At 44.5% G+C, this 22,682-nt stretch overlaps 1 long non-coding RNA gene across 1 annotated transcript in view; it reads left to right on the forward strand.

Moving 5' to 3' along the window:
- LOC308585238 overlaps window positions 1–22,682 on the forward strand; it is a 382,477-nt gene that overhangs the window by 225,387 nt on the left and 134,408 nt on the right. The gene's annotated exons all lie outside the window — the stretch shown is intronic.

Genomic DNA, 22,682 nt, shown 5'->3' on the forward strand with positions numbered 1-22,682 from the left:
AGGACCACCGTCCCATCTCGTTTGAGCCTTCTTTTTCCAGCATCTTTGCAATGAATGCCATCTTACAGGGCTAGAGATGAAAGAGAAAATTAGTTTTGCACTGATTTAGCTCACTCGAGCACTGATAATCCTAAACCACTGATAATCCTAAATCCCAAAAGTGCTGAATATCGTAGCTGGCATGTTCAGGAATTTCTCTGTAAAGCTTGCTGTGTGTAACCTAACATGGTCGGTTGGATTGCAGATCCCAAAGAAGAAATAAAACAAAAATTATGTTTTCCTTTGAAGGAGAATTTAGGAGCTGTTTCCCACAGAGGAGGAGACCATTTCCACAGAATCCAATCCAAAATAGCTTTGTTCATAAAAGGGGATTGAAAGCAAATCCTCTTTTCCTTCACATTGCTGGCTGGTTGTTTTATCTTTATTTTTTTTTACTTCAGCTCTAATTCAAGTCTCCACTTCTAATTATTTTTGTAAGTGATGGTAAATCACAATGCATGTCAGGTCTGCCCTCCTCTCCCCCCCTCCCTTCCTCCCTCCCCTCATTCTTAATCATTTCCATTATTTATTGGCATATTATTCAACGTCCTTGTGTCTGTTTCAAGAGTCATGCAAAGCTGCGTTCCAGCATGAATTTGCAGATTTCGCCATTCCACACACATTGTTATATTGACAGAGAAGGGCTGATTTGATCTGTGATGCAGCTGGCATTTCCCCAACATTGTTTTCCACTGGGCTGTGCTAATTAATGTGCTAATTGATAGTAGACCGTGAAGAGAAAGGGTGGAAAGATATAAAGAAGGTAATTGCAGATTGTACGTGGCAGTGGCAAACACGAAAATTAACTTTGTCCAGTGTTCAGAGCTTCAATAGTGCTGTGGCCATTAGTCTTGCCCCTTCTTGTTGCAGTTCATTTGGCAGTTCATTGCTGGAACTTCCTGCTTATTGAGATCAAGTAGACCAGGCTTCCTCAACCTCAGCCCTCCAGATGTTTTTGGTCTACAACTCCCATGATCCCTAGCTAGCTAAAAACCTTCTGGTTTAGACAAGCTGACCCAGTTCCTTAGAAAATTGAGGTAATTTTAATCTGGTTGTAAATTTTTCTTGATTTTCTTGTTTCATCTTTTTGTAAACCGCTTTGAGGTTTCTTGCAATCAAGGCTGGATCTAGACACATGAAAGAAGCATTTCAGTTAGACACGTTGCAAACTTTGTATCAGAAATCGGGTTAGCAAAAACGGAACTCCACAGCGCCATCTGGGGTTTGAATGCATAAACAACGCATATAAAGCGCTTTGTCCTTGACAATGTAGCCGAGTCCCAAGTGGTGTACAAATTTCATGAAATAATAAACAAATGAATAAATGCAGGCATAGGGAGAGTCGTGGAAGAAGGCAAGACTTGGCAAACTTTTTGACCCAATAGGCACATGTATGGAATTTTGAGGAAAATCCTGTGGGTGCCAATGACAAAATTTGGGGCCATGGTATAACACAAAATGGCTGCCAAAACACAAAATGGCTACCACATCAAAAAGAATGGAAAAATAAGGGCCACAAAATGGTGTGAGCATTCCTCCCATCCTCCTCCTTAAATGTACCGTTATCTGCCTCCACCACATGCATTCACAGAGAGAATCTCTGTGGATCTCTTCTCTGTTCAGAATAGAAGAGAGTATGGGTATCAAATCCTGGCATTGAATGAAATGTGGTCATGTTGAAGGTGGTGTGTTCAGTGCAGGAGATTCTGAGCCAGTGCAAACATGGACTGAGCAGTCTCTCATACACTGTAGATTTGTGAAGGGATTGTTACTGAGACCTTTTGTGGGCTCCGCAGGAGGTACTGCAGGTGAGTATTGTGATAGTAATTCAGGATTACACTTCATGCAACTTATGAAGTGGACTTTGGTCCACAAAACCTTATTCCACACAAATTGTTAGCCTTGATTGTGCCACAAGGCCCCTTGTCTGCTTTGGCTACAGCAGACTAACGTGTGGCTGCATACACACAAAACCTTTAAAGCACATTCTTTCTCTTGAAGAATTCTGGGCACTGTAGTTTATCCCTCACAGAGTTACAATTCTCTGCAACCCTTAAAGAACTACAGCACCCAGAATTCTCTGAGGGAAAGAATGTGCTTTAAAGATATAGTGTGTATGCAACCACTGTTCTGGAAACTGAAAAATAACGGTCTTTAAAAGAGAAGCTGTGGAAAGTCTTACATGAAAGGATAACAAAGCTCAGATATGCTGCAGAAAAGAACATTCAAATTATGTAAAACAAAATAAAAAATCCAGTGGTAATGTTTCCTATTTTATAGGTGCTTTGAGAGTTACTTGAATATCTGTTTCAAAAATGGAGCATCAAGCATTAGAGCACTAGAAAGCTTATGCCATAATAATTTCTGTCAGTGTTTGAGGTTCCGCAAGACTCTTTGTTGCTTTTGCTGCAACAGACCAACACAGTTACCCCTCTGGAGGTTGTTTCTTTTTTTGGTGATTGCAATTCTTGTTTGGACAGTTTAAAACGTTTTTAGTAACTTCATCAGTTTTGCATGATAGTGAAGCTAATATCTTGTTAGATGTTGTCTTGCCAAAATAATTAATGAGGTTTCCATTAGCTCCTCATAATTGCAGGCAGCTATTTTACAATCAGAATGAAATCACTTTCTGAAGGAGAACAAGTTTTAACAGGTAGTTAATGTTGCTGAGCATGTGGGGGCTTAACAAAGAACATTTTAACACCTAGGTGTGATTCCACACACCCCTTTAAAGAAAACATCTCAACAAAATTTCAAACCAGCAATAAAAATCATTGTTGGCCAACCAATAAAAAACTGAGCACTAAATAATATATTCTGGCACTAGCCCAACATACAATAAATATATTGGAAGAAGTTCAAAATCAGCCTTCACCAACCTTTTGCCCTCCAGATATTGTGGGCTACACTTCCTATGCTGGCTAGGGCTGATGGGAACTGTAGTCATAGAATCATAGAGTTGGAAGAGACCCCAAGGGCCATCGAGTCCAACCCCCTGCCAAGCAGGAAACACCATCAGAGCACTCCTGACATATGGTTGTCAAGCCTCTGCTTAAAGACCTCCAAAGTAGGAGACTCCACCACACTCCTTGGCAGCAAATTCCACTGTCAAACAGCTCTTACTGTCAGGACGTTCTTCCTAATGTTTAGGTGGAATCTTCTTTCTTGTAGTTTGGATCCATTGCTCCGTGTCCGCTTCTCTGGAGCAGCAGAAAACAACCTTTCTCCCTCCTCTATGTGACATCCTTTTATATATTTGAACATGGCTATCATATCACCCCTTAACCTCCTCTTCTCCAGGCTAAGCATGCCCAGCTCCCTTAGCCGTTCCTCATAAGGCATCGTTTCCAGGTCTTTGACCATTTTGATTGCCCTCCTCTGGACACGTTCCAGATTGTAAGTGTCCTTCTTGAACTGTGGTGCCCAGAACTGGACACAGTACTCCAGGTGAGGTCTGACCAGAGCAGAATACAGTGGCACTATTACTTCCCTTGATCTAGATGCTATACTCCTATTGATGCAGCCCAGAATTGCATTGGCTTTTTTAGCTGCTGCGTCACACTGTTGGCTCATGTCAAGTTTGTGGTCAACCAAGACTCCTAGATCCTTTTCACATGTACTGCTCTCAAGCCAGGTGCCCAGAACATCTGCAGGACATCAGGTTGGAGAGATGGTCTACAGGACTACAGTTGTCAACAAAAGCAGATGTCACTAATGAATATTGTAAAATAATTAGTACTTCCTCAAGTGTAGTCCAGGCACACGATCCAGTGATTGGTCTGTACATGATTCCACTTCACTTCAGCCACAGAGACTCCAACGCTTCAGGAATACATGCTGCATATTTAAACGATGGAAACCTGCTACCACAAGATCTATAGATGGCCATCAACTTGGGGGCTGTAGAAAGGAGCTTGTGTGTGTGTGTGTGTGTGCATGCATGGACAGGGGTTCATTTGTGTATGTACAGGTGTGTGCACATGTAAAACAGGGTGTGTGCACATGGATGTGCTTGTGTGGGTGACTGGACAGGGGTGCGTGTGTTGCCAAAGGTGTGCCCATGTTCATGTAGACAGATGTGTAGGTCTATAGATGCTCATATGCATGCGGAAGGCTCACTCTGTGTGTGAATGAGGCAGAGTATGTGTACGGGGTGTGTGTGTGCACATTTGGGAAGGGATGTGTGTGCATACAGGGATGAATGAGTGGGTGGGTGAGGATTTGTCCTTACAATAAGGTGTGTTCCTGTGTTTTCGTGGATGGCTGTATGCATCTGTGGGCTGAGGTGGGGGGCAGTTAGTGAGGTTAAGGAAATGTTCAGGTATGTGGACTGGAATTAGCATGTGCGTTTCCTTGCACGTTTCCTCCCCAGTTCCCCAAAATGCATATACCTACCTTTTTATACGAAGAAACCTACAATTAAATATGACTAGTCTTGATCTCTTACCTGGTAAATGTCATTGCCTGCATAATGAAAGGAGAATGTTAAATGTCACCTATTCATCAATGTGCCTAAATCTGCTATGAAGATTCACAGATTGACAACGCTTCAAAAGAAATTTCTTTAAACTCCCCCAGAACCAAAGTTATTCCAATTGTCTTTTCTAAGAGCTTGGAATAAATACTAATGTGTCTCTCTTCAAAGGTTCATCAGCCCCCAAATCCATTTACTTAGCTGTTTTTGAAGAAACTGTGCAATAAATATAGGATTATTTTGACCACTTACATATAGATAGACAGCTTTGCCTGCACAAAGGAACAGCAGCCAAATGCAACATCTTAAACTTCCTAGCCACCAAATCTTTCTGTAAATTACTAATACTTTGAACAACTAAGTATTACTATGATTACATAAATGGCCACCTTATATGGGGACCCCACACCCCAGTTTAATCATGACCAACCAAAATGGGACAATTCACTCTTTCTAATTCTAGTTAATCGACGTAAACTAACTAGAGTCTTCTCCTTCCCTGATTTTCTGCCCACAAAGCAGCACTGGGGGCAGGAGTGGAATCAGTCAGTCAGCTCTTTCGGAGTTCAGAGCAGCGGGGGGAAAGAACTGAGAAGTGCCTGGTGATCAATGTCAGTCCGTAACATTTTCCAGAGGTAGTCCAGTGTGAATCCTCTCCTAGCCTTTAATCTCAGAACTCAGACCAGAAATCTCTGTGGCAATACATTTACTGGAAGAAACCATTTCATTCTGAAGACACTGGACTCATTTTTATTTTTTCTTCTCAAGTATTTGAGAGAAAGGATAGAGATACCACAAAGTTAAGGCTCAGTCATGCACGCTCCCGTTTTTGTTAGTTTGGTACCCGGAGTTTCAGCAACTCTTGATTGAATAATACCTGCTAACTGTCAACTAATTAATGATTTGGGCCCTAGGACAGTTGTCTAGCTGAGAGTTGGCAGCTAGATTTTGCAAAGGCACCTGCGAACCCCACGTTCAAAAGGCGGCCATGTCTCTACCTGCCCCACACCTGGTGTCAAATAAGATTCCATATGCATGGAAAGTGGGCATGGCTTGGCCAAGACAGCCTGGCATATGAAATGGCAAGGCTGGAGGATGCCCAGCACTGGAGGAGGGCACATGGAACATGCCAGGTAGCCATTGAACGGCAGTTGCGTGGGGGAAATCATTACTAGGAGTAATACAGAGCATGATTGAGCTCCACCAGGAGGCAGCTGGAGAGGAACCATCTTGCCACTTCAGCTGTGTATAAAGTTAAAATGCTCTCAGGTGCCTGTTTCTGAAGAGGAGTGGATGAATAGGCAGCCCTTCAATTGGTGCTTGAAAAAGATCATTCAGTTATTTGTTACATTTATATCCGGCATTTCCCATACCGTGGTACCTCGGGTTACATACGCTTCAGGTTACATATGCTTCAGGTTACACACTCCGCTAACCCAGAAATAGTGCTTCAGGTTAAGAACTTTGCTTCAGGATAAGAACAGAAGTCGGGCTCCGGCGGCGTAGTGGCAGCAGGAGGCTCCGTTAGCTAAAGTGGTGCTTCAGGTTAAGAACAGTTTCAGGTTAAGAACGGACCTCCGGAACGAATTAAGTACTTAACCCAAGGTACCACTGTACATGGTTCTCTTCCTCCCCATTTTATCCACACAAGAACCTTGTGAGGCTGAGAGCTGATGCAGTGGCGTAGCATGGGTTGTCAGCACCCGGGGCAAGGCAAGTAATTTGCGCCCCCTAACCCGTGGATTTGCGCCCCCTACCCCCCAGATGTTGCGCCCGGTGCGGCCGGCCCCCCCTGCACCCCCCACGCTACGCCACTGAGCTGATGACTAGCCCAAAGGTCACTGGGTGAGCTTCATGGCCAAGTGATGATTCGAACCCCAGACTCTTAGGTCCTAGTCCAGCACTGCAACTGCTACACTACACTGGCTCTCTTATGTGAAGGTTAACCACTATGATTGGCGAACATTCTTTCTCAGGGACACAATACCACATATATCTATATCTACTTAAAATGAATGAAGGGTACTCGAAAATATCACAAAATATCTGCCCTTTAAATAGAAAATAGACATGATGTAACATTAATTCTCCCCCCCCCAAAAAAATATAAAAATATTTACCAGTCAACATTTATGCAGCATCTTATAATGGATAGCATCCACTTTTTAGAAACTTTGAAGAATGGACAATGACAATCAATTTACCCGGCAACACAATTCATCTTGGTTGTAGCAGTGTCAACCGTGTGCCTTCACTTCAAGCAGTAACAGAGTGCTAAAAACTGTAACACAAAACTGCTGGTTAAAAAAAGAATAACCTAATTTTAACAAGAATAAAAACAAGAAATCTAGGATTCTGTGTAGTGGGTTTTTGTTTTGTTTTGTTGTGTTTTTTGCATCTGTAGCATGTTTGGCTAGATAATTTTGAGTCCCCTTTCTACTCTACAGCCCCCAAATCAGGGGAGATGCAAGGACTTGACTGACCCTTCACTATGTGTGCGTTGAATGGGATAAGAGCTACCCTATTAAATTGATTCTCAAGACGAAGCACTTCCTCACACAACACATCATTACGGTAATTCATGCAATGCCTTTCTACAAGATGTGGTGATGCGACTAGTTTAGAAGGCTTTAAAACTGGGTTGGACAACTGTAGGCAGTGTTATCAATGGCTTCCAATAATGATTACTATATGCAACCTCCAGGTTCAGACACTGTACTAATTTCTAGGGAGCAATAGGAGGAGAATGTCTCCTCTGTCCTGGCTGGGCTTCTCAGAAGCATCTAGTTGGCCATTGTGGTAAATAAGATGGGTCTGGGTCAACAGGATAACATGTTTTTATGACAGAATACCCAATTCCAGCTAGTGCAATAGTGGTTATAGGAAATACAGTTGTACCTCCGAAGTTGAACAGAATCCATTCCAGAAGTCTGTTCAACTTCTGAAACATTTGACTTCCAAAGCACGGCTTCTGATTCGCTGCAGGAAGCTCCTGCAGCCAATCAGAAGACGTGAAAGCCCCATCAGACATTTGGCTTCCAAAAGAACGTTCGAAAACCAGAACACTCACTTTCGGTTTTCAATCTTCCGGGAGCCGGAACGCTCGACCCCCCCCCCAAGGCATTTGGGAGCCAAGGTACGACTGTACTGTTTGACTGACCATCTTTAGTAGCCATCAGTGAAATGACATTTTCAGTCTTAAACAGACATTTTTATCCAGGGCTTTTAAAACTAGACTAAACTAGACTGGGAAGGTTTGGACAACACTAGGCAACCTTTGTCCTAAACGAAAAACAAAACAAAAACAAACAAAAACCCCACCTATCAATTGTAAATTTGGCGTTACTGTATTCAGCTGAAACATGCAGCCATAGCCTTTCTGACATTGGTCTTCACCGTTGAACAAGATGCCCACCCGTGCCTCAAGCGATGAATGCCAGAGCCAGCATCCAAATTCTCATGTTGGAGAGCGGTTAGAAATTTGTGCCAAGCAGAACCCAAACAAAGGAATGATTATCTCCAGGGCATTTGGCACTAGCTGGTTTCTTGGCCAGGCCTGGAAGACAGGAATGGAAGTGTTTTTGGGGTGGTCTTCGGGTCAGGCTTCTTTGAGTCAGTGTGAAGCTCATTGTCTGTGCAGGGAACAGTTTCCCTTTCATTCGCTGGTTGTAAATTCAGAGGAATTTTCAGGACACACTGTGCTGTGCTGAGGGGAAATACATAGATATATCTCAAGCCTTTTTATTATGCTTAAGCCTACTGCATCTAATGAGGGTATTGGACACCCCTTCATCAAACTGACCATTGACCGCATTGACCCTTTGTGTTCAGCTTATTGAATTGCTATTTTCCTTTCTTCCTTCTCCCTTTTCCTCCTCCTCTGTTTCAGGGGCTCATGCCAAGACGCAGACAATTTCTTCTTCATTCCCAGGTCAAACTGCAAAGCATGTGGGCACAAAATGTTAGAAAAGAAAAATGAAAAGCAAGATACCCAGACTCTTATGTCACTGATTTTGCTGACAGTGGGAGTTATTGTAGAGAAAGAACTGAAGTGCTGGACGTTATTTTGCTTTTCACAGATTAACTGGGCCCCAAGGGGATTGTTTTTGGCTACAAACTCTACTGTGCCAATCTTACTTAAGATGGCATTTAGTGACCGCTACGGACTAAAAAAGCCCATTTCCCTTGTGCAAAAGAAGGCTGACCTGCGCAAACCAGATCAGTGTGTGACAGACTGGTGTGTGATAGAAAAACACAGCAGTATAGGCCAATCCATCTGAAGATTGCTTCAGACAATTTCAGCAACTGACATAAGCTACATTCTACAGGAAGGGAAACATTGGAAGCAAGTCTAATTGGAAGGCAATTTCCTTCCCGACTCAAGGGATAACAATCAGTTAGAGCAGGAGCAACAAACCCTTTTCTGGCTGGTGGACCAGATCTCTATCGTTTTACCCTGGCCAGGCTTAATTTGACAGCAGGGCAGGGCCTCCCACCTGTCAATCACCTGGCATCACTAAGATGCCAGTGGATGCTGTTCTTCAAAGCCCTGATCGCTGGGACTTCCAGGTACATGGTGGCCTTTTGCAAACAGCCCTGCACCGCTCTTTGAACCTCCTGTTTTGAAACTGAGGAAGAAGCAGCAATGTGGGTTCCCACCACACATCAGCTGATGGGTGCTGGCAGGATGCCTTACTCCAGCAAAGCAACAATCAGGAACTCCTTTCAAGCTCCCAGTTGTTTTCCTTTGAAGCTGTGCCCTTACCTGTCTTTACATCTCATAGCCACATCCACCCACCCTACACCAGATGTTATGCATGATGCCAGGTGTGGAGCAGGTGATGATGGGGCTTCAAAGGAACAACTGGGAGCTTAAAGCGAGTTGCCAATTGTTTCTTTGCGGGAGCAAATCACACTCCCACCACCCATCAGCTGATATCAAAAGAACATCCAAGTACATCTGGATCATGTCTGGATCATGCCCCACATAAATCTCTAGCCAAGCTCTTGTAGGCTCTCTCTAGTTACCTATGTCCCCTCCTTCAAAGTGGTCCTGCAATAAATTATGATGACAGCTCAAAGATTTTGGATGGCTGTCTCCCTCCTAATTGCAGTTTGATATGCTGCCACTTCCTTATCTCAACTGGGTCATCAATATTGTATTTCGTAAGAGTTAAGTTCTCCAAGGTCACTTCCTTGTTGCAATTAAGGTGTACACCTAAAATGTTTTATGAGTGCCCACTAAGAAATATAAAGTGCAAATGCAGCAAATGTGTTTGCAATTGTGTATTACTAAAAGTACACTTGCCGGGGAACTGTCTGTTGTGCAAACACCTGGTTGCAAAACCAGAATGACCTCTATGTAAAATGGTACCTAGCAAGTTCAGGTGGGGAAACTTTGACTTTCTACTCTGTAAACATTTGAATTTCTTCTAAAGCAGAGTCTATTGAGTCGTGCTAGTTCCAAAGGTGTAGAATTGGCTGCTCTATATATTATAGCAGGCATCTCCAAACTTGGCCCTCCGTATGTTTTGGGACTACAACTCCCATCATCCCTAGCTAACAGGGCCAGGGGTCAGGGATGATGGGAATTGGAGTCCCAAAACATCTGGAGGGCCAAGTTTTGGGATGCCTGTATTATAGCCTTCAGAGAAAGAAACTAGGCATGGTACTTGCACAGGGCAGGCCCTACCATTAGGGAAAGTGAGGTGATTGCCTGAGGTGGAAGACACAGGGGTGGGGGAGCAGGCAGCAGTGGCAGTCCCCTTGCCATTCCTACTGAGCACCCTCACCTATTCCCTTCTGCAGGTCATCAGAGCTATGTATGCTACATGGTCTATTATGTACCCTCTGATGTAGTCTGCCCATCTCAACACCCATTGCTGGTGTTAAAGTAAGATTCAACTTTCAAACCAGCCAGTTTTTGTAGGTAGAATGGGAGTAGGTGGTAACATCTCATTCTTTGCCTCCAGCAGCAACATAGGAACATCAGTAACTGTCAGACCTTTGGCCTTTCTAACTCATTATTCTTGACAGTCACTGGCAGAGGCTCTCTGGGGTTCTTTCAAGCAGGAGTTCTTTCCAGTCCAACCTGGAGATATCAGGAATCAGATCTGAAAATGTTCTACCATTGAGTTAGCCTAGTGCCAGCCTAGTCAGCCGGCCTAGCCAGCTCCTCTTCATACAATGGGAGGGGGCATCTTCTCCTGAGCCTTGGCCAGCAAGCCTTGGCCAGGCGAAAGCCAGCCAATGCCGATGCCACAAACTCAAGTCGTTCCCAATAAGCACTTAAAAGGAGCCATTCCTTACATGCAATCCCCATGTTCTCAGACTGAAAAGCACCAGCCAAGAAAAACCTTTCGGAGCAAAATTAAAAATTTAAAAATACTGAAGGGAGAAGGTTTGTACATTTACATTATTTAAAGCTGGTTAATTTGAATTGACAATGTACTCCTATTCCCCACCCCACCTTGCAAGAAAGAAAAACAAACATTCAAATTGTATTTATTTTGGTACACTTTGGGGGGAAATGGACAGGAGTGGGCTACACTGTTAGGAGTGAGAATGAGTATTTGATCCTCTGGGCCATTTTGAACTGTTCTGTTGTGAAACTGACCTTGTAGCCCATGGAAGGAAGGGTTAATGTTGCCAGCCTTCATGTCAAGTTTGCAGGAATCTTTGTAATGCAGAGTTGGTCTGCCTAAAAACTTGTACATTAAACACAAAGGTGCTTTTAATGCCCTGTGTCATATGGCCTTTAGTTTGCCCATATAAATGGGGATGGGAGGGATATGTACATATATACTACACAAAGGGTAGTTTTCTTGTGAATGTTTGTGTTGTGTTCATCTGAGCTGGCAGAGGTACTCTATGAAAGGAAAAGTAGGCCTTTCAATTTGATTTTGGTGGGGAAACAGGCTCAGCCATTTCTGTGGAGCTGTGAAAGTTCAGCAAATGAAATAATACAGGGACTAGAGACCCAGAGTAATCATTGCAACCATCCAGTTATGTATATTGGTCTCCCACACTGCAGCAACCCCACATCAACAGACTATGTAGTCGGTTTTGGCCCCCATCTTACCTCGTTGATGCATTTCCGCACACCCTCAAAGCACAGCCAAATCAGTCCTATTTTAAGAACTTCAAACCTAGTGGGAGCTGAAGTTCATCTGTTCCCATTCATGCAACTGAGAATAGCTGACAACTGCTCCAGGGGAACAATGGCACAGTACTTGTGGAAATAATCCAGAGTTTTGCTGGAGCCATGCAGAGGAATGGGGAAGAAATTGAATTCAGTTCATATTTGAAGGCAAACTTACGTCATTTACACTTTACAAAACAAAACAAGCTTCAGCCTATAGCTTTGATGATTGTCTGTCTTTGGGTACAGCGGTACCTCGGGTTACAGACGCTTCAGGTTACATACGCTTCAGGTTACAGGCTCCGCTAACCCAGAAATAGTGCTTCAGGTTAAGAACTTTGCTTCAGGAGGAGAACAGAAATCGTGCTCCGGCGGCGCAGCAGCAGCGGGAGGCCCCATTGGCTAAAGTTGTGCTTCAGGTTAAGAACAGTTTCAGGTTAAGTACGGACCTCCGGAACGAATTAAGTACTTAACCCGAGGTACCACTGTATTTGAGTTAGCCTACCTGAGCTCTTGGATGTTTATTTCTCAGGTTTGGCTTAAATGATTTAACTCTTTAAGGGATGGTTATTTAGGCTGCTTGCTTGGCCAAAGTTCTCCAATTCCATACCATCCTGTCCCATATTGTTCTCACCTCCCTCAGTGGGAAAAGCCTGATCTTCCCAACTCACATGGCAAAATGTCACTAGGGATGGGGGGAAAATTTATTCAGTCTGCAATGCAGACCTAAAAAAATAAGAAGTGTTTCTGGGACCTAAGATCTCTTCTACAGGCTATGTATCAGAGTTATAAAGTATTAACAACTTTTTTTAAAGCATTTTTTTCAGAATTCAGCACAACTGCACTGCTGCCTCTAGCATTCATTTGCTGCTGCCACTTAACCACCTTAATTTAGGTGAACGGTTTCTAAGTACAATTACGCCATAAATAGATTCCCTTGCGTACATAAGTAGCAGAAAGGAAAGCAATTTTGCCCTCATCATTAAGTTTGAAGGTATGCGCAGCTTAAACACTTTCCTGTGCTGCAAATTCTGGCTAAGAGTTAAAACGAGCCGCTTTGAAAGACTTGCGCAACAGCACAGAGAATGGAGCATCTCTCCAAAGATAATCTATTTCTACTGTCGTCTCTCTCTTCCTGAAAGTATGTTGGACACATGTGGTCTATGAATGGCAAGAGAAAGAGAGAGAAAGGCAGTTGGTGGGGTGCGGATGGGGAGAAGAGGAAGGGCCCAAGTCTTTCATAGCACAGACCGGTTCTACAGCAGTGTACACACCACTGCTAAATCACTCCTCAGATAATGCCTACCAAACTGGCAGTACAAAGTGTTTCAGAGTGCTTCTGGCAACTCTCCACTGAGCTACTTGTCAAATGAAGCTTGCTACAGGTTCCAGAAGCTTTTCTTCCTTTAACATCCATCCCACTCCATCCAAGGGGCTTGGAACAGGTAACAGAAAAGGAAGAAATGGGGAACAACAGCGCCTTCAAGACCTGTTTGCAGGCTTCCCAGGGGCATCTGGCGGGCTGCGGTGGGAAACAGGATTTTAGATCGGATTGGCCTTTGATCCTGAAGGGCCCTTCCTGCATCCTTAAGCACACAGATCAAAACAAAAACAATCCAGCCACATAAAAGAGCGAATTAGAAAAAAAATATGTAAAAATAACTTAAAATTATCCCATTATCCAAATTTTTTAATAATAAAAAAGACCCCTTCTGTACTATGCATATAAAGCAGTAGCATGCCATGTTAAAAATCAAGGGAATTCTGGGTGGGAACTGTAGAAGCCTGGTGCCTTCATTAGATATTTGTTAGGCTTGCCAGGCAAAAATGTTCCTCTTCAACCAGGCCTTTGGTTGATCAGTATTGATATAGCCTTTTAAATGTGTCTGTGGGAGGGCGGGCTATTGTTTTGCTGTGTTGTTTGAGTTATTTACTTGAGCTTCCCCCTCCCCTTCTACCAAAAAGAAATGTGGAAGCGAAGGAATCAGGAGCTGCTTGAGGTGGGTCTGAATTGAATAGGGAGGATAAGACAACCCTTGCTTGCTCCTGCTGCCTGTCCCATAGAGGAGCATTCTTCAACCTTGGTCCCCAGGTTGGACTACATATCCCATCATTCATGGCAATGAGCCAACAACACCTGCAAACTCAAGGCTGAGGGACAGAGCCATAGAGGAATTGTTCAAAAGTTGTTGTTTTGGGATGAGGAGCCCACTGTAAGGATATCATTATCATTCTACTTGTGAGCAAGAAGCTCAGCATTTGGTCAAGTAACAGTCTCCAGTAACTTCATGCCCCACAACTGATGCCATTAGTACTTAGCAAGCCTCCCAAATCTCAACCTAAAAGTCCCCTCAGAGATCTCCCAGAAGCAGCTCCCTTAGGAAGGCTCTCAGGGCTTATGTGTGCAGCAATGCAGGCAGAAACAGGCATCCTCAGTGGCAAATGCAGATTCCCTCTCAGAGTTCCTCTGGAACAGTGGTTCCCATAGTGGGTGGTACCACCCCCTGGGGGGCTGTGAGATTTCCTAGGGGGGCACTAAGAGGCAAGGGGATGGCAGGAAGACACCAGAGGTATAAATGAAATCTGATCTCACCAGATCAGTTTTGTTGAGTAAATTCAACTAAATGGTTTTAATTGGATTTTGAATAAATGCGCAATTGTTCCTGTGTTGAATTTTATTGTGTTATCACCTTCCTCAGTGGGTTGTGCAAAACACTGTTTTGATTATACAGTGGTACCTCGGGTTACAGATGCTTCAGGTTACAGACGCTTCAGGTTACAGACTCCGCTAACCCAGAAATAGTACCTCAGTTTAAGAACTTTGCTTCAGGATGAGAACAGAAATTGTGCGGTGGCGGCACGGCGGCAGCAGGAGGCCCCATTAGCTAAAGTGGTGCTTCAGGTTAAGAACAGATTGAGGTTAAGAACAGACCTCCAGAATGAATTAAGTTCTTAACCTGAGGTACCACTGTATATATATTTTTACAGGGTAAGGGGTGCTGGGGAGGAGCTTATGGAACCAAGGGAGCAATGGCCCACAAAAGTTTGGGAACCACTCTTCTAGAAGCATCTCCATTATGAAGGTTGCTTATTCTGGACAGTGTCGCAAGGCAGGTGGAAACAGTCCCTTTCTAATTGTGGGGGTGGGAAGAGGCAAGCATCAGTCTCAACACTAGGAGTATGAACAGTTTAGAGAAGGAAACCCTAAGTAAAGGAAGGATGAATGAATGATTGCATTAATAATGATTATAAAAAACTTAAACCCTGTGCTGTGGACCCAAGCAGGTAAACAGAAGGAGGTTATTAGTATTTGACAGATTGTGGATTTGAAGTGTAGGCAGTTCCTTTCATACAAAAAGATTGCCTTTGTTTTTGAACTTAATGGTTTTGTGTGTGTGTGTGTGTGTGTGTTAGAGAAAGAGCCTGTAGCAACTGTCTCATCAGTTCTAATGAAAGAAAGCCAGTGTGGCAACAGAGACAGAAGGCAGTGCTGCAAGGTCAAAACAGATTGAGCGAGGATCAGTAAGAGAGACAAAGCTGGAGTTGGAGCTTAATGGTTTCTGGGAAACTGAAAGTGTGCAGAGGCTTCTTCCCTGTCAGTGTGGTCTTGGAGGGAGCTGTGACTGGCCTCCAGGTCACGGAGAATGTTTGCATACCCACATACTGAACATTTGACCTGCTGGGGAAGCATGGGGGAGAAATTTGATTTAGCTCATGTTTAAAAGCGGACCTACCTTTAAAAGTAGGTTTAAGGTTTTACACTTTTTGACCTGAAATGCAGTTCCCACTTCTCCAATAGTGTGTATTACATATACATTGTGTGTGTGTGTGTGTGTGTGTGTGTGTGTGTGTGTGTGTAAGTAAAGTACCCCTGACCGTTAGGTCCAGTCGCGGATGACTCTGGGGTTGCGCGCTCATCTCGCTCTATAGGCCGAGGAAGCCGGCGTTTGTCCGCAGACAGCTTCCGGGTCATGTGGCCAGCATGACTAAGCCGCTTCTGGTGAACCAGACCAGCGCATGGAAACGCCGTTTACCTTCCCGCCAGAGCGGTACCTATTTATCTACCGTATTTTTTGCTCCATAAGACTCACTTTTCCCCTCCTAAAAAGTAAGAGGAAATGTGTGTGCGTCTTATGGAGCGAATGCATGCTGCGTAGCTATCACAGAAGCCAGAACAGCAAGAGGGATTGCTGCTTTCACTGTGCAGCGATCCCTCTTGCTGTTCTGGCTTCTGAGATTCAGAATTTTTTTGTTTGGTGCATCTTATAGAGCGAAAAATACAGTACTTGCACTTTGACGTGCTTTCGAACTGCTAGGTTGGCAGGAGAAGGGATCGAGCAATGGGAGCTCACCCGATCGTTAAGCCCTAGGCTCTGTGGTTTAGACCACATTGCCACCCGCGTCCATATATATATATTTGCAATCCACCCCCATCTCCAAGCAATGTGAGATCCCAGGGGTTTCTAAGTGCTTAACCCATGTTTTGTGTTTCCTTTTGGAACTGAGGCACAGTGGAGACTGGCATGTTTATGATCAGTGCTTTTTTTTCCAGGGGTACCCAAGACGAAGCAGTACTGGCACCTCCCCCTGCCCCTGCCACTGCCAAGGTTTAAAGTGTGGCACTTACTGTCACAACTTCAGGGTGAATAACAGCACCACTTTATCTAAAAAGGGGGGGGGACACTGTTTATGATATATGGTTTATTTAAACAAATATATAACCTCAGCACATGGCACTGTGGGTTAGGTCCCTGCTCCTGCCAACCTAGCAGTTCGAAAGCACGTCAAAGTGCAAGTAGATAAATAGATACCGCTCTAGCGGGAAGGTAAACGGCGTTTCCGTGCACTGCTCTGATTTGCCAGAAGCAGCTTAGTCATGCTGGCCACATGACCCGGAAGCTGTACGCCGGCTCCCTTGGCCAATAAAGCGAGAGGAGCGCCGCAACCCCAGAGTCGGTCACGACTGGACCTAATGGTCAGTGGTCCCTTTATCTTTACCTTTATAACCTCAGCCTATGATGGAGGAGTTCACAGCATTAACGCTCCAAGAGAGGCTCTTTCCAGCCAGGTATAAGCACTCAAGGAAGGAGCAGAGCAGGGTCAATGAGGTGTGTGTGGGGGGGTGTCCTGAGGGGTCATATGGTCAAGGTTCAGGGAATCCTTTTCCTCCCTCGGTGGCAGCAAAAAAGCAGGTAACAAGAAGAGCAGGTACCACATAATTTATTCAGGATTTACAGAGAGACAAAGGACTGTAGTCTCTACCCATCAATGGTGTTGCTCCAAGTAAAGTCCCACCCCCCTACGTCGTCCCTATTCTATGTCACCCCTGCACTGGCTAATTTGAGCTTTCTGCCTCTGAGCTCTCTGCTCTACTACTCGTAATGCATGCCTGGTTCTGGGAGAAGAAAAAGGGTCAGGAATGCTTTTCAAGGACACTGTCAGCTGTCTCTCTCCTGGTGCTTTTTCTTCCAATATTTCCCAGCTTCTGCCTCTGCAGCCTCTGAACTGTAACCTTCTGCAAACCATTGTTCTAAATCTATACTGTCCTCCTGTTCTCAGGAAGGTTCATGTGCTGGTCCAGGGGGGAGGTTACCGTGGGGCGAGGTCCAGGACCTGAGTCGAGGGTTGGCAGACAGTCCTCCACGGGCGAGGCGGGGTCCACAGCGAGGAGCCGGGCAAGGACAGGAACTCTGGGGGAACCGGACTGGGTGCTGGCCGAAACAGCTCTTCAACGACGTTGCTCCCGCAACCTGGGACCGAGCTGACTGGCCTTTATCTTCTCTGAAACCAGGTGCGGTCCCGGCCCCCAGGAGACCCGCCTCTCCTGGCCTTAAGGCGAGCACTCCTCCTGGGAGAAACCAGTTCCCTCCGCCTCTCTGCCCTGAGTCTCTGCAGTTCAGGAGAGACTGAAGGGTTACTGGACCCAGGGGGAGACTCACCTGTAGGCACTGAGTCCTCAACCACCTCCGGAGCCAGAGTGGATTCACCTGGTGCCTGCTCCTGAGGATCCGGCACAGGTGCAGGCGCTTCAGAATCAAGGCCCTGCCCCAGTTCAGCTGGCCCTGGAGGCGGGGACTCCTGTGCAGGCTGGGATTCCTCCGGTTTAGCCTCTGAATCGGATTCCCAGGCCATCACAGTTCAGGAGAAAGAGGGGCCTTCACCATTCCTCCTCAGTCCAGCCCCTGACACATATAGACCAGCCAGGAGGTCGTCAGGCCTGAGGTTCTTTACTCCCTCCATAGCAAATTATGTCCATACTATACATTTTAGAAATCGTAGTATCTTAGTGTACCTACATAGCCTAGGTGTGTGTATATGTGTGTGACCTAATTTTCTCGTGTGTTAGTGTGTTTTGTAAGAATAATGTTAAGGTCATGCTTTGTCTTCTAGCCTGTTAATTTTGTGCTGTCTTTTATCAGCTGCTTAAATGGCACAGCAAACATAAAACCCACTGCATTTTTATTTCTCTTCTTTTGGTACCAAAGAAGCAAAGCAGATCAATGCCTCTTTGCATCTTACTTCATTTCATTCACTTTAAAGGGATTCTTTCTCGGCAACATGAATAGTGTGTGAAGCCCCTGATGTGGGAAACTGAGGGTTGATAAAATATATTGTTAATTATATAAATGAGCAAGTTTTCCAATCCCAACTATTTCTGCACTAAGTGGAAATCACAGGAAGTGCTAAATGGCTTTTGGTGTGCATGAATTGCACGCTTGTTTCACAGTGCGCTGGTGTCGCTTATGAATGACTTTGAGGAAGCTTTGTGTGGCAGAGGAAACGAAAGGCAGACAGCAAAATCTGATGAGCAGAGATGTTAACATGATTTCTCGTCACTTCAGACTCTTGAGCTGATAGCTATCTCCTTTCTGGCAGAGGATTGCAAGGCTGCTATTATCAGAAGGCAGCCGATCTCAGGAGTTGTGCTTGCGGGTAAAGGGCAGGCCAGTGCAAATTCGGAAATACTGAACTTACTTACCTGTGATTAAGGCTCAGTGAATACAGTCGGACTTACTTCAAGTTGCCCACACCTGGCCTATAGGATACTGCCATTAATTAACCATCACATATAGCTTGTTTTTCTTGGAAGCCAACTTATCCGGAAATGACAACATGAAAGCCCAGCATGAGACCTTAATTCATATTTTATTTTTTCCCCCTTATACAACCTCCATACAGGAGGCAATGCATGATCCAGAAAGGTGGTCCTGTGAGGGCCAAAACAGACGTAGCATGGGAAATCCAGCAGTGTAATATAGTGGTCAAAGTGTCAGACTAGGACCTGGGAGACAGGGCTCAAATCCCAAGGTCACTGGGTGACCTTGAGCCAGTCATTGCTTCTCAGTCTAAATTACCTCAGAGGGTTTCTGCTAGAAGAACAGGAGGACCATGTGGGCCACCTTGAATACATTGGAGATAAAAGGTGGGCTATAAGGCAATACATAAATAAAAAAATCTCCTATTATATTTTACTTTGGTAAATTATATTTTGATTGGAGCAGCAGTACTGGGGGTGGGAGTGTTTCAACACTTTCCCCACATGCAGTTTCCCAGATCTAAATCACCCACCCAACAAAAAAAATGCTCTTAGCGGGAAATCAAAGTGTTGGTAAATGATTTCACGGGCAAAGCAAATCTGCAACATGTTATGCACATTGCACTTTAGTTTGCTTGTTGTCTAGTTGGTTTATGAGGGTATATATTTATTCCAGTAAAATTGATCTTTATATTCATAAGCCAGTTCTGGTGTTGTTGGTTTGTTGTTCAATTATTTTTATAACACCTGATACTTTTTGTGTGTACTTTCTTTCTTGCAAGCACTACCAGGATTCAGTCCCAGGAGCACAGGAAAGTGGCTTATACTGAGCCAGTGGAATTGGTCCATGCAACACAGTATTTCTCAGCTAGCAGTGGCTCTCCAGGAATTCAGACTGGAGTTGTTCTCAGCCCCTTCCAGGAGATTCCAGTCTTTGGACCTCAGGCCGTTTGCATAGGTAAAGGTAAAGGGACCCCTGACCATTAGGTCCAGTCGTGACCGACTTTGGGGTTGCGGCGCTCATCACGCTTTATTGGCCAAGGGAACCGGAGTACAGCTTCCGGGCATGACTAAGCCACTTCTGGCGAACCAGAGCAGCACATGGAAATGCCGTTTTTCTTCCTGCTGGAGTGGTACCAATTTATCTACTTGCACTTTGACGTGCTTTCAAACTGCTAGGTGGGCAGGAGAAGGAACCGAGCAATGGGAGCTCACCCCGTCGCGGGGATTCGAACTGCTGACCTTCTGATTGGCAAGTCCTAGGCTCTGTGGTTTAACCCACGGTGCCACCCACGTCCCGACCTTTTGTATACAAAGCTTGTGTTCTCCTACATAGGGCATTTCTGATGTACAGCATTCCACTGCGACCCCTCCTCTCTTCTGATTGGAGGAAGGAAGCAGTATTCAGATCAGGGAAGTGACATGAAGTGAAAGGTTCAAACAGCCCATGCCTCTGAGCTGTTGCTCTGATTAAAGCATCCTCACTCCTGGTCACTGTAAAGCAAGGGGGGGGGGAATGTTGGGAGATCCAAAGACAAACCTCCCACATTTCATGTACCTTCTATTGCAAGCACATGAAAGAGATGCTCAGTTCACAAAGAAGAAGAAGAAGAAGAAGAAGAGTTTGGATTTGATATCCCGCCTTTCACTCCCTTTAAGGAGTCTCAAAGCGGCTAACATTCTCCTTTCCCTTCCTCCCCCACAACAAACACTCTGTGAGGTGAGTGGGGCTGAGAGACTTCAAAGAAGTATGACTGGCCCAAGGTCACCCAGCAGCTGCATGTGGAGGAGCGGAGACTCAAACCCGGTTCCCCAGATTACAAGACTACCGCTCTTAACCACTACACCACAAAACGGCTCTCTGGTCTTTCTAATGCAATGCATTTTCTTCCCTTAAAGAAAAGACTGGATGCTGAAGGGAGGAGAGGAGTATGTGCTTAAAGGTTCCTCCAAGCTAATTGACATCTAACTGAAGACTACTGATGCAGGCTGGGATAAAACAATCACTGTTTTTCATTTAAAGAGAAGGTGAAAACACCAGTGTATAGGATGCAATGAATGCAGAGTTCAATTGTAGGTAGAAGAATTGTTTTAACCTTTTCCAGATCTGCAAGGCAATGCCCTTTTATTTGTACCGGACAAAATGTTATAGTCTATCCACATCTCTCTTTTTTTTACACACAGACACACACACACACCCCAGCTCACATTCAGCATTCTTTGTCTTCTTAGCATGTTCAGTCTTCAAGGGTTCACTAATACTTCCCTCTTGTTTCTCAGTGGCCCTGTCTTGGCTCCCTTGCTGTCAGCACTCACCGCATGAGTGTGCTGTTAGAGGGATATTTTAGGCATATAAGAAGCATTAAGCACTGAAGTGAAATCACCATCTATTCAGAGACAGGTAGGTAGCCGTGTTGGTCTGCTGTAGTCAAAACAAAATTTAAAAAAATCCTTCCAATAGGAATCTTGTGATTCCTGGTATCAGATTTATGTCCATTATGACCCTACGCCAAAGGATAAATGGACATAAATCTGATACCAGGAATCACAAGACAGAGAAACCAGTAGGAGAAGTCTTCAATCTCCCAGGACATTCTAGATAAGATCTCAAAGTAGCTGTCTTATTACAAAAGAATTTCAGAAATAGACTGGAAAGAGAAGTTGCTGAATTGCAACTTATTCCCAAACTTAAAACCATGGAGAGACCTGGTCTGAAAAGAGACACTGGATTCTTATCTCATTATACATGATAAAGCTATTTTTAGCCATCTCACCCATTGCTTTTTCCTGTAAGACCAATTGCAGTCATTAATAGTCGTCAACAGCTATCAGCCAATCACCCATTCCCACCACCCTTCTGAGTAATACCCCTCCCCACCCTCTCGCTATATATAAAGGGCTGGTGACTTCTGTTTCAGTGTATCTGAAGAAGCGTGCATGCACACGAAAGCTCATACCAATGACAAACTTGGTTGGTCTCTAAGGTTCTACTGGAAGGAATTTATTTTATTTTATTCAAAGACAGTTTGTCTCTCCTTTTTATACTCTACAAAATCAGGAATCAAGCAAATGTAACTTCTGCCTGCTGGAAAAAGTTAGGAAAACATTTCCAACGGTCTGGGATTAGGCATTTTGCTAAACGAACTGCATTGTGTTTTGTACTATTCGTTTGCAGAAAAATAAACATTTGAAAATATAAAATCCTGTTGGTTTTTCACACTCTTGCTGTTGTCATTTCATACTGCCCTGTTTCTTTGTCTCCTCTTCTTTCTTCTATATTCCCTTTGTTTATGGCTTGTTGTTGTTTACAGTTTGCCAAGTAACCCAAGTGAAGGGTTCAGTACAGGTGAAGAGTGGCAGAGTTATTTAGTAGACAAGAAGAGCAGATTTCCTTAACTGCAAGCTAAAAATATCGCATCTTACCAGAACAGCAAGAAAAAAGGCTTTTGCAAGACTTTCCACTTCCTCAGGGCCCCACCCTAGGGACACATGTTTCTTTCACAACAGTCATGATCAATTTACTTTTTTCTGGTCTAATTTCAGGAAGCTGCATTCACAGCAAGAAAGGAAGTGCTGCTGTTTGGTTTGTCAGGACCATTTGCGATGCTTATTCCAGGGATGGAGGAATCAGCGGCTACAACTCCCATCTTCCCTGACTCCTGGCCATATTGCTTGGGTCTGATGGGAATTGAAGTCCAACAGAATCTGGGAGGCCACAGGTTCTCCTCAAAATGGAGCCAAACACACATGACCAAGAGGGCACTGGTGGTGTTGTGGTCTAAAACACTGAGTCTCTTGGTCTTGCCGATCAGAAGGTCGGCGGTTCAAATCCCCGCGACGGGGTGAGCTCCCATTGCTCTGTCCCAGCTCCTGCCAATGTAGCAGTTCGAAAGCACACCAGTGCAAGTAGATAAATAGGTACCGCTGCAACGGGAAGATAAATGGCATTTCCATGCACTCTGGTTTTTGTCACGGTGTTCCATTGTGCCAGA

Source organism: Podarcis bocagei, assembly GCF_964188305.1.
Source record: "Podarcis bocagei genome assembly, chromosome: 4".
Taxonomy (NCBI): domain Eukaryota; kingdom Metazoa; phylum Chordata; class Lepidosauria; order Squamata; family Lacertidae; genus Podarcis; species Podarcis bocagei.